Genomic DNA, 13,180 nt, shown 5'->3' on the forward strand with positions numbered 1-13,180 from the left:
AAATTTATTTAAGTTTTCAATTGTTCTTTTAGTAATCAATAGACCATTACTAATCACATTAGCAAAATTTCTGTTTGTATTATGAACTTAAGTGCCATCAAAAAATAAACTTTTAAACAATTATTACATTTTCGAAAGCGCATTAAATCAGGCAAATTTGAGATTATGGATACATTTAGCACCATTAAATCTGAATTAAGTAAATAGTGGGACAAATAGTCAGATTTCAAAATAAATAAAATTGTGATAATTTTTTTAAGCTATATTGGTTTTTTTAGTTATCATTAAACCACTATTAATCACATTAGCAAACTTGATGTTTGTATTTTGAATTTAAGTGCTATCGAAAAAAAAAGCTTTAAGCCAATTTTCCATTTTCAAAAGCGCATTAAATCAAGCAAATTTGAGATAATGGATACATTCAGTGCGGAGTACAGTAACTCTCAGGGAAAAAAAGCTTTTATCTCAATTCCGGTGTTAAAATTTGGACGCCTTTGCAAACACGGGTTGCTCCAAAATTGGCCAGTATATCTCTGCGGCGTAATATAACTTATTTTTGTATTTCTGGCGCTTGGTTTGTCTGACTATTTGGCCCACAATTTACTTAATTCCAGGAAACGTGAGTCAATACGTTACAAAAAGTTTTATGGTGTAAAACTTAGGGACCAAGGAACGATCTATTCCTAGACCACTTTTTCGTCCAATTCCACAATTGGGCAAATTATAGGTTTTTGTATATGTGCTGCAAACTTTTTCAAATATATTTCACCGCGTAATAAAAAACTATTTCAATATGAGGGATTGTCATTCTCACTGCCAAGTTCCTTAAAATTGCACAATTAATGAGCTCAAATTTATTGTTCCCGTTTAATTTATAACTTTGGTTGAGCATTCAAAGCTTTGTTTAGGATCAGCACGTAAACTTCAAATGTAGTTTGAAAGCAAACTCTTACTGACAGTTTGGTTAGTGAGTCACCTAGAGAAAACTGAAACCACTTCCTTTGTAACTGCCTTATTTTACTCATATTTCGGGTCAAATTAGTATTATATTTTGACTACTGTTGTTTATAATCATGTTCAGAGAGTTTTTTTCCGAAAAAAAAAACAAATTTTCTGTTCTTGTGTATATATTTGCTCTGAAAAGAGTGCCCCCTACAGGGATGGCAATTTGAAAGAGGGTTTCGAAAAAGGGAAAATTAAAAAAAATAATAAGTTACTTTTATAGTGGAAATTATTTTTTTTGTGCAGAAAATTTTTACAGTGACTTATCCGAATTATTCATAATTTTCTTTTCTTTTCTATCAATAGAATCTTGGCAAAATTTAGAGCTGATTAATTAGACATTAGAGGAGACGAATGATGTTCAGGGTGTGAACTTATATGAGGAAAATTGCCCGCTTTTGTGGCCTCAACGTAATTTTTTTAGTCGGGAGATGAAATGGGCTGGAAAATACTTTTTTTTGATAGGGGCGCTAGCTCTTAATGAAAAATTTTCTAGCGAAATTCAAAATATTTTAGTCATTGAATTTTGCACCGAGAATAGTATGTACAGGTCAACATACGTGTTAACCTAATAATGTCATTTGAAATTTGCCCGTGGTTAAGTTTAGATCTAAGAACGAATTCGTTTAACCAACTGAAAATTGTAGATAATTATTAATAATCGGAAAACGTTATGCGTTACGCAACTTCACCGGAGAGCTCAAAGTTTTCCATAAAAATCTTGAAGATTGTTTTAGACTGGGAATTAATGTTATCTTTTGCACAGGTTTTGGGCTTGAGTTTCAACAAAATGCAATTCTGAATTTCAGTAGAATTCTTCAGTACTGAACTATTCAGATTGATCTGCACTGAAACTTGCCCAGTTCTGTCATTGACGGACATGCCATTAGATTTTGTATATGAGTGAAACCACAATGGGTAACAAAATAACATATTTTCTGATAAATGTAAATGTTGAAAAAATCATAAAAGTTAAAAAACAGAGCTCTTTAAAATAAATAATTTTTCTTCAAGAATGACAAATAATTTTACACTGTTCGTGATGAGTTGTTTACTTATTCTCCTCAATTGTTCTCTGCAAGGACTTTGTGGTTCGCTGAAAAGTGATTGTTGGAAGAAAGCTTGCACATAGAAAGCCTAATTACCAATAGCTAAAATTGAACATAAAGAGCTTGATCCCCACCCGGACCACAGACCCAGGACATTTCAGATGAATTTTTTATTCACCTGGTGAATGGAAGAATCAGTTCTGAATCAGTATATATGCAGTCAACAATTACACGCATTTATGGCGATAGGACAAATTCAGGAGAGCTTTTAAAATCATGCTACTGTACTTGACAGATTAAAACTTGATTTTTATCATGATCAGGCAAAAATCATATGATATTGAAATGTTCTATTGAAACAAAAATTTTTGAGAATGACGAAGTTGCATCCCGGACCTGTGTGTCATAGCATTTCAGTAATGAATCATAGAATTTCCATTATGAATTTTTTCATGGCCAGAGTTCTGATCATGGCACTTTATAGACATTTCATGGTAAAATTCATAGTAAAATTCTGAATTTACTCTGAACATAATGGAATTCAATTCTGTATTTATCATGGACATAATGAAATTTTGCCTGTTTTTCAACTGAACAGCATGAAAAATCACGAAAAATCACGGCCCTAATTTCGAAAAAAAAACTCGATAGGCAATTCAAAAAATTAATTAATCATCATCATGTGGTTATTCAAAACAGACTTTATAGAAGTAATGTTTTGCACAGTTCTCTATAATTGTGATTCTGTATTGTATTCTCTGTGTTCTTCTCTGTATTCTCTGTCGTAATTCACCATTCGTCGCAATTCGCAATTAATCTGACAATGTGCGATGAATCTGACAATCTGGTTCTGTCGCAATTCGCAATTAATCTGACAATGTGCGATGAATCTGACCATCTGGTTCTGTCGCAATTCGCAATTAATCTGACAATGTGCGATGAATCTGACCATCTGGTTCTGTCGCAATTCGCAATTAATCTGACCATGTGCACTGAATCTGACCATTTGATTCTCCATTGTAAACATTCTCCATTTCCTCATGTCACCGTCCCCCTCCACACAACAGATTCGAAACTCAACACGAGAAGGTGAAGGTGTCCGAAGGTATCATCATGAAGACTAAAGAACTGGCGTCACTTTTCTCTGAGCAGTTATGGCGCAGTATGATTTTGGATTCCAGTTGAGAACAAGTTCAGCTTAACTCGGTCGTCTTGATTTTTATTTACTCTCCCGTACTTTGCTTAGACTGCATTTCATCAATGAACCATTGGAATTCCATTACAAACAGGACTGAACCATCGTAAATCCAGACCAAACGAATGTACATAGAATTTTCAGACTGGCCATGAAAAATCAGCGGCTGCATTTTTTCGGTGCCTGACTTTTCGTTAGCTGAATTTGTTCTGAGCATACTTGATACTAACACATACTGTCCATAATCCTCGTAGAGAAAATTTCGAATTTGACATGTGTGATGGTTTCAAAGAAACATCAAGAAACTTAGAAGTTTTCTTTATTAAAGTTTCAAAGAACGAAAGAAGAACTTACCTGACGAACGTTATTGCTGTGTCAATAAGTAATGGCCACAAAACTAAACTCAATTCTAATTTTGTTTTGGCGCTACCATTATCTTATTGACCTATCAATCATATGTCAGAAGCAAATTCTCCCACCAACAGAAACCTGATTTTAACATCCACCGACCTCCAACTAATGAACTCGATTGTACCCAAGCCATATATGATTCTCATGAAATGTTGATGAAAATAGAAAATCAACTCCGGGATTCCGAGTTAAGATCTATTCACATGCCAAGCATGTAAAATATTTTTAGCTGATCTAAATTTTCTCTGTATAATTTCGCATAGATAAACACTATAAATACAAGCTAATTTTTGTATATTTTCAGTTCAAAATTTGATTTAAAATTCAACTTATTGAATTCTTTGACCCGTGTTATCGACCACGACAATGGTGTCCAGACCAGCTATAGACAGAAAAATTTTGTATCTACAGGATGCAGAATCAGCTACTGCATGGATTATGTCTTTTGTGGCGAAATGTCGCGCAGAGAAGAAAGAGGACAAGGTCAACAACGACGGTACTGTACAGGAACTACAGGTAACCAATCTCTTCCTTAGTATGTGCGGGCAAGATGCAATTATTAAAATTAGGAGCCTAATGAGTCCTAGGAATTTGATAGACACTCCGTATAAAGACATCAGATTGGCGATTCAAAACTATATTTCTCCTAAAGAGAGAGTAGTAACGGCAGAAAGGGCTAAGTTTCTGTCCGTTATACAAGTTGTAGGGGAGTCAGACGCCAACTTCCTAGCACGTCTTAGAGAAGCAGCACGCTATTGTGACTTCGAAAAACTGCGAACAACGGCCAACCCCGAAGAGGAGTTGGTAAAAATAAAGTTTATCTCAGGTTTGAGGGACCCTGAAGCAAAACTTAGACTACTAGACGGTATTAAAACAAAACCAGCAATGTCGGTTACTGAAATGACCGAGAGTTTACATTTCAGAAGTCAAGCAATGGCTTTTGCAAGTTCTTCATCAGGTAATAAGCCTTTTAATGTGAAAGAAGAAGTTGGGTTCAACTTCAAAAAGACCTTCCGAAAACCAAATGAAAAAACTACGGCTAATAAAAACAACAACATGTTCACTAGGTGTGGAGGTAAGCCACACTCTAGTAGACCCTGTCTAGAGCTAAGTAAAAAATGCAACACCTGTGAAAAGGTGGGACACTTCTCAAAAATGTGTAGAAGCAGACCCCAACCAAATTCAGGTAAGTACAATAAACAGAATAACTTTTGCGAAGAAGAAAATGTTTCTTCAGAGCGAGCATCTCAAGCATCAGAGATGGGAATGTTTTATACTAAAGAACAAATCTTTAGCATGTCTGTGACATTGGAATTTATCTCAATAAATAACTGCAAAGTAAAAATGCAGGTAGACACATGTGCAGATAGCACAGTGATATCATCAAAAATATGGACTGCGCTTGGTAAACCTCAGTTGGATGGTAAGATAAGACATCTTGAAGTATATGATGGTCATCAATTAACGCTTCTGGAATCACTTACTTGTGACGTTGAGTGGAACGGAAGCAGGCTCACTCAAAAACAACTTGCAGTTGTGCAGTCTGATAAAGAATTTGGTCTACTTGGTAGAGACCTTCTACCCAACACGGTGTGAACAACATCACAGCCCAGCACCTACCTGCTGTGAAGGGTTACAAAGCTCATGTGAACTTGATACCAGGAAAACAGCCAATGTTCTGCAAAGCCAGAAAAATACCTCTACCTCTTCAACACAAGGTCACAGGGAAGCTGGAACAAATGGTCAGACAAGGCATCCTTGAACCGGTACAGCCAGGAGGAGTCACTTATGCATCTCCAGTGGTGTGGCAGAGAAAGAAGAGTGGAGAACTGAGACTTTGCGTGGACTTGAAAGTGCACATCAATGGCAAGGTCATGGATGAGGACTGCCCAATACCGGACATGGAGACGATCTTCCACAACCTACATGGGGCCTCATACTTTGGCAAAATTGACCTCTCAGACGCCTACTATCAAATTGAATTTGACGAAGAAGCTAAAGATATATGCACAATCAACACATCTCAGGGACTGTTCAAGATGTGCCGACTACCTCAGGGATTGAAAAACTCTTCTTCAATCTTCCAGAATTGCATCGAATCAACACTCAAAGGAATTAAAGGTGTTGTGAGCTTTCAAGACGATGTATTGGTGTATGGAACTACCAAGGAGCAGTTCGACAAGAGAATGCTTGCAGTCAAGAGTCAACTACGTGAGAAAAACTTTACTATTAATGAGCAAAAAGCTAACTCAAAACCAGTCGATAACGTTAGCTTTTTGGGATACTCCATTTCAAAGGAGGGAATAGCACCAGATCCCAAACATGTTGAAAAAATAAAAAATGCAAAAGCACCAACTAACAATAAACAACTCGAATCGTTTGTTGGGCTAGCTAATTTTTACGGAAGAATGGTTCCTGATTTTGCAACAAAAATGCTACCCTTAAATAACATGAGAAATAGCGATTTTTCATGGGGCAAAATGCAACAAAAAGCCTTTGAAGACATAAAAAATGAATTATGTGCTAAACCACTAGTACAGCCATATATTCTACAAAAAGAGGCAACAGTTACTACTGACGCCTCTGAAAAAGCCATTGGCGGGATTCTTTCGCAAGAAGGACATCCATTCATATATGTATCAAGAAAATTGACTCCAGCGGAGCAAAACTACTCAAACATAGAACGGGAAGCACTGGCAATTGTGTTTGTGGTCACAAGAATAAAAAATTCCTTCTTGGAAGACGATTTACCCTACAGACTGACCACAAACCACTCAAATATCTCTTTGCACCAGACGAGGAGATCCCGAAGACAGCATCAGCGAGAATCACAAGATGGGCAATAGCTCTAATGGGTTTCGACTATGAGTTGAGGAACACACCAGGAGAGCAGATACCCCATGCAGATGCTTTAAGCAGAATGGATTTTGGCGAAGACGAATCGGACAACGATCGAGTGTGCTTCGCAATCAATAACATCTACTTCGCCCACAGTGATTCGGTGACCCGAGCAGAAATCAAAACTGAACTTGGAACAAACAGACTCTTCCAGGACATAAAGAAACGAATCAAAAGCGGCAATTGGAAACAATGCGGAAAAAGGATTCGAACAACAGAAAGATGCACTTACTTTACATAGTGGAATCATCTTCAGAGGTGTTGTTCCTTTCATTCCACCCAAACTACGACACTTGGTTTTGGCAAAAGCGCATGAGACACATCCCGGAAAGAATGCAACTGAGGCATCAGTCAGAATGCTAGCATGGTGGCCTGGCATTACCCAAGACGTTCAACACTTCTTCAATCTTCCAGAATTGCATCGAATCAACAATCAAAGCAAAGGAATTAAAGGTGTTGTGATCTTTCAAGACGATGTATTGGTGTATGGAACTACCAAGGAGCAGTTCGACAAGAGAATGCTTGCAGTCAAGAGTCGACTACGTGAGAAAAACTCTACTATTAATGAGCAAAAATCTAACTCAAAACCAGTCGATAGCGTTAGTTTTTTTGGGATACTCCATTTCAAAGGAGGGAATAGCACCAGATCCCAAACATGTTGAAAAAATAAAAAATGCAAAAGCACCAACTAACAATAAACAACTCGAATCGTTTGTTGGGCTAGCTAATTTTTACGGAAGAATGATTCCTGATTTTGCAACAAAAATGCTACCCTTAAAAAACATGAGAAATAGCGATTTCTCATGGGGCAAAATGCAACAAAAAGCCTTTGAAGACATAAAAAATGAATTATGTGCTAAACCACTAGTACAGCCATATAGTCTACAAAAAGAAACAACAGTTACTACTGACGCCTCTGAAAAAGCCATTGGCGGGATTCTTTCGCAAGAACGACATCCAGTCATATATGTATCAAGAAAATTGACTCTAGCGGAGCAAAACTACTCGAACATAGAAGGGAAGCACTGGCAATTGTGTTTGTGGTCACAAGAATAAAAAATTCCTTCTTGGAAGACAATTTACCCTACAGACTGACCACAAACCACTCAAATATCTCTTTGCACCAGACGAGGAGATCCCGAAGACAGCATCAGCGAGAATCATATGATGGGCAATAGCTCTAATGGGTTTCGACTATGAGTTGAGGTACACACCAGGAGAGCAGATACCCCATGCAGATGCTTTGAGCAGAATGGATTTTGGCGAAGACGAATCGGACAACGATCGAGTGTGCTTCGCAATCAATAACATCTACTTCGCCCACAGTGATTCGGTGACCCGAGCAGAAATCAAAACTGAACTTGGAACAAACAGACTCTTCCAGGACATAATGAAACGAATCAAAAGCGGCAATTGGAAACAATGCTCAGAAGCGGAAATAGGATTCGAACAACAGAAATATGCACTTACTTTACATAATGGAATCATCTTCAGAGGTGTTGTTCTTTTCATTCCACCCAAACTACGACACTTGGTTTTGGCAAAAGCGCATGAGACACATCCCGGAAAGAATGCAACTGAGGCGTCAGTCAGAATGATAGCATGGTGGCCTGGCATTACCCAAGACGTTCAACACTTTGTTAGTAAATGTAAGAATTGTCAATTGAACAGGCCTAGCCTGGGAAAAACGGTCTCTACGTGGCCAGAAGCTGACGTTTGGGAACGGCTCCACATGGACTGGGGTTATGTTAAGGACCAAGGCAATATATTAGTAATTGTTGACGCGGGTTCTGGTTGGATAGAAGCCTTCCCCTCGGGAAATAGAACATCAGAAACAGTTGAAATATATCTTAGTCAAATCTTTGCAAGATTCGGAATACCAATATTTTTAGTTTTTGATAATGGTCCCGAATTTGTAAGTGGTGACCTTAAACAGTGGTGTGAATCACTGGGAATTAAGAAAATAAAATCACCCGTCTATCACCTAAGAGCTAATGGTCTTGCTGAAAGAGCAGTTCAGACAGTGAAGCGGGAACTTCAAGCGTGGAGTCCCAACTTTAATGTGTCATTTGGAGCATTCCCGCAATGGGCACTGATGACACATCGCAACACTTCAAAGACGAGGAGCAAAACTCCAGTTGAACTCTTGTTGGGACGCAGAGTGGGACTACCAGCAATAGCAGATTTCGACTTGTGCGAACCCATTCTATTCAAGGCCAACGAAAACACAAAGACAGTTCCTGCTACCTTCATCATCAGGAAGGGCTTGAACACATCTTTCATACAGACCGAAAACTCAGCACGGACTATTCTAGTGAGCGACAACCAAATTGCGAGACTAGACGAGGACAATGTGAAAATTGAACCAGCAGTGGAGGAGACCATATCTCAATCAAAACAACAACTTCAGAGTACAGATGTGGGACCTTAACTTCAAGATGAAGCTCCTGCAGCCACATCATCTGCAGAGCACCAACAACCCGAAACCTCAGAGCCTTCACAAACATCAACAAGAAACAGAAAACAACCCGACAGATTTGGAGAACGTATACCCACAAACTTGCTTAAAAAAGGAGGAAGGATGTGATGGCTTCAAAGAAACATCAAGAAACTTAGAAGTTTTCTTTATTAAACTTTCAAAGAACGAAAGAAGAACTTACCTGACGAACTTTATTGCTGTGTCGATAAGTAATGGCGACAAAACTAAACTCAATTCTAATTTTGTTTTGGCGCTATCATTATCTTATTGACCTATCAATCATATGTCAGAAGCAAATTCTCCCACCAACAGAAACCTGATTTTAACATCCACCGACCTCCAACTAATGAACTCGATTGTACCCAAGCCATATATGATTCTCATGAAATGTTGATGAAAATAGAAAATCACCTCCGGGATTCGGAGTTAAGATCTTTTCACATGCCAATCATGCAAAATATTTTTAGCTAATCTAAATTTTCTCTGTATATTTTCGAATAGATAACCACTATAAATACAAGCTAATTTTTGTATATTTTCAGTTAAAAATTTAATTTAAAATTCAACTTATTGAATTCTTTGACCCGTGTTATCGACCACGACAACATGTTCAAATAAATATTGTATCGTTAGGAATATTCACAGCAAAACCTGTCTCAAATATTGAACTGTTGTTGGTTGCCGGGTTTGGTGGTTGGTGAGGGGGGGGAGGAGGAGGAAGGTGGGAAGGTAGGAGGGGAACGGGCTGGATTGCTGGATTGGGATTGGTGGTACATGTTGCGACGATGGAGGAGAGAAGAGACTAAATTGAATTCAGCTGATTATTGAAATTTTTAACATGATCATGACACTTGGCAGATTATAATAAAGAATTAAATTTACTATGATTCAGCCCTGAAAATAATTGAGACCTCAGTCCAGGCAATAGAGCCAACTCTAAATTTAGAGTTTGATTTTGTTCATGTCGCTGTCTCGAAAAAAAGAACACTGAGTCTGTGTTTTCTCTTTACCATATTCAGCTAAAAGTAAACACTTGATCTTATAGATTTTTGTTAAAGCGCATATCACGCTAAACAAATGAATTGCTCTAATTAACTAGTTTATAACTATAATTAACGCCGAGTACGAATAATGTGTTGATATGCACTAAAACATTCTTGGCATTTCTAAAACCATCAGACATTTTTTTAAAACGAAACAACAATAATGAGGGATAATTTAAAGGTCAATAATTGTTCATGGATGAGATTATGGGTTCTCTTATGAGAAAAGCAAATCAGGGCTCAAAGAATTATAAATTAATTTTCGTGGTCTTGCTTTTGATCAGAAAGTATTCTAGTCATAAAAAGGCTTCTCGAGGTAGCTCCGTGCAGATACTAATGATAGAGTTGAGCAGCTGTTGTTGCCTTTATAAATGATTTTTGTAGCTGACTTCATTCAGTTAGATGATAGAGAATAATTGCAGGTTTGGTGTACTTGTAATAGAAATGAGACTGATCGAAAAATTAATGTTGCAAGAAGTTGCAAAATTATGACAGAATCTTATAAGACAGTAAACCATGTTGAAATTTTTTTCCAAAATTCTTGAGACGTTAATTTTTTTAAGGGAGGCATTTTTTCACTAGCAAATCTCGGACGATAGTTTTTTAAATAAGTAGAAAGTACAATTTTCAAATTGTTACATAATTAAAAGATTTTCCTCACTGTAATATTTATTGGCAGACTTTGTAGAACTATAACTCACACGCAGTGAGTCCAAAGGTATAATCCCCAATATTCATAAAAAAATTTATTACTTGCAAATCAGAACAACCGATTTTCCTAAATTTGAAGTTAGTTTAAAAACAGTAAAACCGCTCCACAAGCATTGAGATCCAGCGTGGAATGGATCTGAAAGTAATTGAATTTTTTTTCTCTATTTTCGATTATGTTGTTTTTGGCTGCCTTCAACTCATTGCAACAAGTAGGAAAAAACGCTTCAGGCTTCCACCTCCCAACAATTTCTCAAGGAATAGCCAAAGTATCCTTTTAATGTAAACAGACCAGACTGTACGTCAGCCGAGAAAAGTCCCGCGCAATACTATTCGCTGATGAAGAAGACAATCAGCGGCCTTGAGTTTAATAATACCAAGGATCATAAGCAAAATAAATCTCTGAACTAGTCTTTGCGTAATATAATAATATATCCCAACTGAAGGTTTTTGGTTAATTTTTTTTTGAGAACAGTTAAATGCTAAAATTGTGGGCAATGGTTTCGCTACCCATGAATACCGTGAAAAAAGTTATGCTTTCTTCGTCGCTGTTTTTTTGTTATGCTTAACTTACCAATTTTTCATTGTAGACAACAGTAAATTAAAAAGAATTGATCAGAGGAGGTATTCTTAATGTTAATAACGAAAGGCCCCAAAAGCCTAAAACATTCAAAATGCCCCAGGCGAGACCGGATGCTTACCTACCAGAATCTTGCAAAATGACCATGCAACTCAAAACGCCGCAAAGGTTTACCGCAAATTTTCTCCCTTTGTCAAAGTCGCTTGAAAAATAGATATAAAAATGAACAAAACTAGGAGACAAATTTTGTATTTTAATTTTCGCAAAAGTGGTTACATTTTTGCGAAACTGAGGTACTTTAAATTTGTAAAATTGGTTAGAAATTTTGTAGAACGTTTTACCTCATTTTAGGCGTAAAATTTTTGCGATAAATGTATCTCTAATCCGCAATTGAGCCCATTTAAATACGCGTTTTTTAAGCAATCAAACGTGGTTTAAAGCGTTATTAGTTGAGCACGCAAAATCGATTTGAAGATTTATTATATGAGCATGCAAAATTTGAATCTCTTCTGTTTCTTTCCCCCCCCCCGCTCAGTGAGCATAAATTTTTTATGACCACCCAGACGCAAGTGCTATTCTCTTGAACAGTAACGTGCTATATAACAACATAGAATTTGAAACTGAGGTCACAGAAACACTCGAGGGGGGGGGCAAAACAGAGTAGAACCCAAAACTTATTTAAAGCTTTTAAAGTGATTTTAAGGTTGAATCAGGGACACGACGAAATATTTTTAATTTGAATTGTGATCGTTGTTGTAAATATTTGTAAGCATGTCTAATTATCTGTTTTTGAATTGAATATTTATGAGATTTATCTATAGAGAGGGAAAGAGAGAGAGAGAGAGCAGAATGTAGGGATTTTCCAGAAAAAAAGTTTAACAGACACCTAAAAACCTGTAAATAGGCACAAAAAAAAGCAAATAGAAAGCTGTAAACATGTAGAGAGACGCAAAATGTAGTCGCGGTATAAAAGGAATTTTCATAAAAACCATATTGAACATACGAAACAGACGCAGATTTGAGAATTTTGTAGAAAATAATATTAGACTCCTGTGAACTTGTAATTGCACAAAAAATTGATTGAGCTCAGTTTAACAATCTCATTTTCTGAATGCAATTGGGAAACACTCTTTATGTCAAATTTCTCAAAAAACACTAGTCGTTTTATAAGTGGTCTTTTTCTAAAATTTCCTTCTGTCCAATTTCATTTTGCTATGGAGAAATAAGAGGAACTAAGAACCTGCTACAGGAAAAACCTTCTTTTTATAGATGGAGAAATTTACGGAAGTAATGAGGCGACGATCAAAAACCTCAGTTGGCGGTAATTTCCTTTTCCTTTACCCTAGAATGAAACTAAGGAATATTTTGGAAAATAATTTATTTGTCAAATTTCCATAAAGTTTTCCCAAACAATGATGCTTGAACACAAATAAAATCCCGAAAAACCATGAAGTTGGTATGATTTAGTATATTATTAATTGGTAAACCTCTTTTAATCGCCTAATTCTATCTATTAATAAAACTCTAAACCACTTTTACATGCCCAAAAACGTGCGTTATATTAGGCCTAATTGCGGATTCTAGATATATGCAGTTCGAAAATTTTTTTAGTGCATAATTGAGTTACGTTGCAAAAAAGAGACACATAAATTAAACAGATTCGTGATTCATAGTGCGCAATAACAGTATTCAGGGCTTGTGTCTTGATTTCGTGGATAAAATTGTGGCGCTTTTGCGAACACGGGTTGCGCAGTTCCCTTCATTTTTGCCTGTTTTTTCTAAAGTTTCTTATTTTTGCAATATTGCTGCTTTTTC

The sequence above is a fragment of the Convolutriloba macropyga genome, chromosome 3 (assembly GCF_964194025.1).
Source record: "Convolutriloba macropyga chromosome 3, txConMacr16.3, whole genome shotgun sequence".
NCBI lineage: Eukaryota > Metazoa > Xenacoelomorpha > Acoela > Convolutidae > Convolutriloba > Convolutriloba macropyga.